Source organism: Pseudonaja textilis, chromosome 1, assembly GCF_049901715.1.
Source record: "Pseudonaja textilis isolate UNSWEBS1 chromosome 1, rPseTex1.2, whole genome shotgun sequence".
NCBI lineage: Eukaryota > Metazoa > Chordata > Lepidosauria > Squamata > Elapidae > Pseudonaja > Pseudonaja textilis.
This window is the reverse complement of record NC_141990.1, coordinates 157,622,767-157,628,803: the sequence shown is the minus strand read 5'-3', so window position 1 is coordinate 157,628,803 and position 6,037 is coordinate 157,622,767.

Genomic DNA, 6,037 nt, shown 5'->3' with positions numbered 1-6,037 from the left:
CCCTGGCAACCATAGACCACATTGCTGATTTTTTGTTTTTGTTTAGTAACATGTAGCCACTATTTTTTGTTCAACAAAATGCAATATTCAAAATCTTCACCAATACTTGTGAGCTTTGCCATGAAGAACAAAGTCCCTTTTACAACTTAGTTTTAAGTAAATGGTGCCACAGCTCTCCTAATTTTCATATCTTGTTTTATTTATATGAAAACTTTGCTAGACATCTTAGTTTTCTTAGAGATTTAAGCAGCTTTCTGAATTTAAAATCTGAATAGAAAAATATTAGGTTAGGTGCCATTGAATCATGCTTGACTTATGGCAACAGCTTTGTGTATAGTATATTACTCTTCCAAGGAGGTCCCGTATTAATTTTTCTACTTGCTCCCACTAGATGGCAGCAAAGATGTCGTTTCTTGTGGCATTTGTTTTCAACTAGAAATAATCAGGGGTGTCAAACTGGCGGCCGTGGGCCAGATGCATCACGTGTAGGCCACACTCTCCCCAGCTCCACAAAGGGAAAAAATGTCAGGATACATCATGTGTCAGCAACATGACATGGTGAGTTTGACACCTGTGAATTACATCAACTCCTAGAATAGAGCCACCATAGCTGAGCAGCAAAAGTTCAGATGACCAGTAGATGGCAGCAAAACTATACAATAGTAGAATTCTATCTTTGCTGCCACCTAATAGCCATCTAGGCCAGATAAGGTTATCATTACACAATACCTAAAAAATTCTAAAATTAAATGCAATTGTTACAAAGCAGAGGTGATATTCAGCAGGATCTGACCAGTTCTGGAGAATTGGTAGCAGAAATTTTGAGTAGTTTGGAGAACCAACAAATACCACCTCTTTCCAGTATCCTTTCTCTGCCACACCCACCAACCCACAACCACAGAACTGGTAGTAAAAAAAATTTGAATCTCACCACTGATTACAAAGGCTTTCTTTTGAAGGTACCTTGCACCTTGCACAAATTTACAGAGATGAACAATATACACTAACAAAAATGAGTCTGACATTGTTTTACAAAATGATCATATTTTACTTAATTTGTTTCATGACAATTCATGTTATCATCCCAGATCTATCCTAGAATCATTTTGTAGATATAATAAGAAAAGAATACATCTTTATATATTTATTATTTTCTAAAAGTCTACATATTTCATTACTATATTTTATTGTCTAACCACTGATAGAATAGATCCCAAATTTTATAAAATTGTTTATCATCTTGTTCTCTAATTTCAAATGTCAATCTACTCATTTCAGCACATTCTAATATTTTCTTAATGATTTCCTCCTGTGATGGTATTTTCTCATTTTTCCAGTTTTTAGCAAATACAATCCTAGCCGCTGTTAATACATTTACAATCAGGTATTTCAAGTCTTTACTATATATTTCAGGTAAAATTCCCAATAAAAATATCTCTGGTTTCAAATCTATATTTTTTTGTCATTTTTTCCAACCATGTGTGGATTTTAGTCCAGTATTTTTTAGCATCTGCACAAGTCCACCACATATGGTAATATGAGCCAGGTGTCTGATGACATTTCCAACATTTTTTGGATTTATTCTTGAACATTCTTGCTATTCTTGTCAGGGAAAAATGCCACCTGTAAAACATCTTATACAAATGTTCTTTATATGCTGTTGACATTGTCATTATATAATTTTGAGACCACAATTTGTGCCATTTCTCTAAATCAATACTATATCCAAAATTCTTCCCTCAAGCAGTTTCTTTAACTTGTTCTTCTTCTAGTTTAATTTCTAATAAATATCCATACAATTTTTTAATCACCTTTTCATCACTACCTGTCAAAATCTTATCTAAGTCAGTCAGTTTATCATAGAAACTTCTGTTTTAGAATCTTTATCATACCTTGAATGTATTTGCGCATATGAAAACCAATTCATCTTTATACCTTGTTCCTCTAGTTTTTGTATAGATTTAAGTTCACCCTTTTCATTCAATATTTCATCATACCTAACTGTTCCTTTTTGTATATTATAGGATAAGAAAATGCTTCAATAGTTGATAGCCAGACTGGAATTTTCAAATAATATTGTCTTTTAATTGTCTCCCAGTTTAACCACAGAGACTCCCGTATATAATGTCTTCTAAAATATCCCTGTATTTTAGTTCCTTTATACCATAGAAAAGCATGCCACCCCAACAACAGATCGTGTCCTTCTAATCTCAACAATCTAGTATTTCTTAATGTTATCCATTCCTCAACCCACATCAAATTTGTAGCTTGGTAATACAACTCCCATTTAGGCAAACCAAATCCTCCTCTTATTCTAGCATCTTGCAAAAGTTTTAACTTTATTCTCGCTTTCTTACCTTGCCATATATATTTCAACACAATTTTATTTAAATCTTCAAAGTAGTCTTTTCCAAGCCTAATTGAAACAAATATAAAATTCTGGGTAATATATTCATCTTGATTGTTGATATTCTCCCTATTAATGACAGTTGTAAATTTTCCCATTTCGCCAAATCTAGCACTATCTGCTGTTTAAGTTTAAGTTTGATATAATTATTCTCTTTTAGTGTACTGCATCTTGCTGTCAAGTATATCCCCAAGTACTTGATCTTATTCATAACCTGAATTTTCAGTAGGTTTGCCAGTTCTTCCTTTTGTCTTGATAGCATATTCTTTGTCAAGATCTTTGTCTTATCTTTATTTATTTTCAAACCAGCCACCTTTCCATATGTCTCTATCTTTTCTATCAATTTTGATGCTGTTTCTAGTGGGTCTTCTAAGATGAAAACCAGATCATCTGCAAATGCTTGCAACTTAAATTCATTCCTTTTTAATTTTCATCCCTTTTATATTCTTTTCCTCTCTAATATTTCTATTTAGCACTTCCCAAGTTAACACAAACAACAGAGGTGACAGTGGGCACCCTGTCTTGTTCCTTTTCTTATATCGATAGAGTCTGTCAGTTCTCCCTCTATCATTACCTTTGCCATTTGCTTATGATATATAGCTTCTATTGCTTGAATAAATTTTCTAGCAAAGCCCATCTGTTCCAGCAGTAATAACATGAATTGCCAATTCACATTATCAAAGGTATCAAGTATAGTCAAATGATTAATAATGATATTAATGTATTTAATATTTGATTGAAAATATGAGATTATATACAATGTAATTATAACTGAAGACTATGAAATGGAAGCACAAAACAATTTGTAAACCAACTGGCACACTGTATGTACATATATGGAAGATGACTTGATGTTTTTATATTTTGTTTGTTTATGTTTGTTTTAAAAACCAATAAAAAAAATTTTTTTTAAAAAAACGAGTCTGACATTAAGGTGATAGCTCTTTTTATTAAAAAGATATATGTAATTTGCTTGATTTGCTAAAGATGACAGAATCTAATAATAATGACTATATTTTTTAAATTACTTTGACAGCTAATGAAAATAGAAAAATGAGAATCAGTTGACAAAGTATTGATATAAAGTAGTGACTAAATGTGCAACTACATAAGACATATTAATATGCATTGTGCAAACTATGAAAAAGTATTTGGCAGCAATCTTCAAAGTAGGATCAAATTGATCTGATAGTAGCAATTTGAGATAGAAAAATTAAATATCTATAGACTTAAATGCTTAAAGCAAGCTCATTTCACAGAAGTTTCCTCAATGGGTTAGAGTTGCCAAAAAGTAGAAGCAAAATCATGGTTGTCTGTCTCCCTCTTGATAAACACAATTTGTAAGGAGATAATGTTAGCATATACTTTATAACTAGCCACACTTTTATCTAGACACATAGCCTTGGTAATAAAAAATATGACCTAGGCATTTTAAATATTGTCCAGATTTTTCAGTTTTCTCTCTGTTGAAAGCCGCTCCCCCCCATTCCAGAAGAATGAAATATTTTAGGGAATATTAAAAGAGGCAGAATATTGTATTTTCCCAAATGAAGAAAAATGCTCTTAGAGGCAGAAAGCAACCCCAATTTAAATTGTCTGAAATCCTTAAGAGGTAGATATTTTGTGCCCATTAAGAAATCCAGGCCATCCTATTCACAAATAAAACACGGCCATCTGCAGCGATGGGATTAAAATTTACATCCCCCCCCCCCCACTCAAATTCTAAGGACAGGGCATGATCTTTCAGGACATAATAGGATTAATCCACCACCATTAGAATATCAAAAGACACAAGGCTCACTACATTGCACAACCCCCAGCAGCATTTTAGAAACTATACAAAAATCCTTGCACCCATCAATAGCAATAGCACTTAGACTTATATACTGCTTTACAGTGCTTTATAGCCCCCTCTAAGTGGTTTACAGAGTCAACATATTGCACCTAACAATCTGGGTCCTCATTTTACCAACCTCGGAAGGATAGAAGGCTGAGTCAACCTTGAGCCTGACGAGATTTGAACTGCCAAATTGCATTCAACCAGCAGTCAGCAGAAAGCAGTAGCCTGCAGTAGTAGCCTGCAGTACTGCACTCTAACCACTGTGCCACATCAAGCTAATTTCTTAGCTGTCCCAGAACCACATGCTGGTTCTGCTCAACAATAAACAGAATCTTTCTTTCCAACCAGCCTACATTTTATTTTCAGCACCTTTCTCCCTGCTTGGAACTGAACCAGACAGATTTTTCTTCTTACATCTGGTTTTAGTTTTTCTGCTGATAATATTTAAAATCCTGGAACCGATGTAAAAGAAGTATTATTTTAAACAAAACAAACAAACAAACAAAAAAACACCCTCTATGACTAGCTGGTTGAGAATGTTACTCATGGAAAGGACCAGCTCCTGATTCTCCTTTACCCATCATTGTGAATGGTAGAGACATCCATTCCATTTCCTCCAGTTCCAGTACATCTTTGGCCCCCTTCTGACTTTAGAATGGCTTCACAATGCTTAAAAGGTCCAAACTTTCCCTTGCAATGCTGAGCTCAACTTGCCCCCAATCCTATCTTCAGTCTGACATGGCTTTAAGGTATATAAAACTGATGAGTCATTATTATTATTTTTTAAACAAATTTTATTAAGTTTTACAAAACAATACACAAACAAAGCATATAATATAATAACATAAGAGATCCCTTCTGAGGAAATCAATAGAACACCTCAATAAAACACCTTATTTAAAGACAGAATAATTCCAAATTATCACATTTCCATACAAGCACAATTTAACATATATATTTGCCCCAAACTGATGAGTCATTATTGTAAGGGACCTTGTTAGGGTAGGACCAGAGAGCAATGTTCATATCCACCCTGTTTGGCCTCTCAATTGATATTATGCTTCCTATTTTTTTTCCCATTCTGGTTTTTCAAATTAATTTATCTCTAGGCTTCCAAGCAGATAGAAAAGACTGCAGACCATACATTTGTATTTAAACTTGTTGTTTTGCTCAAGACAGAAACTAAGCATATTTGTGCAATTCTGTGTAATTCTGAACACTCGCCTAGCTTGCTCTTCCTCATTGCAGCCTTCTGAAAATAACAAGAAATGATGAAGTGGGATTTCATGACTGGCCTGTTTCTCTATACTCCTAATTTTTACGGATTTCCCCAGCTCCCTGCAGTAAGAGACAAGCTCACCCAACTGGCCAAAGCTGTTAGTCAAGCCAGCCTACCTACCAGGGAGGGACTGGCTCCTTCCTCCCCCACCCCGCAATTTCTATCTTCTGAGGATATTAATTACACTTGTCCAAATTAGAAACCTTTTGGTATTTTAAACGTTTTTTTAGACCCGCTTCTATAACTGGGAGATGCCTCCCTGCTTTTCTTTTCACATTGTTTTAAACTGGGTGCAATGCTTAAATGTGGCTTGGGAGAGAGAGGGAAAGTCAATGCAATAGGGAGAAGATTCCCAAGCAGAGTCCTGAGATTAAGGAATTTGTGCAACGACAACAGATGCGCCCTAATTGCGCGGTGACCCTCTTTGGTGCGAGAGCTGGGTTACCGGAGAGCGGTCCAACCCTTCTCCAGGGGGAACAGGAGAGTTCCCTCAACCGCGGTACGTCCAGCC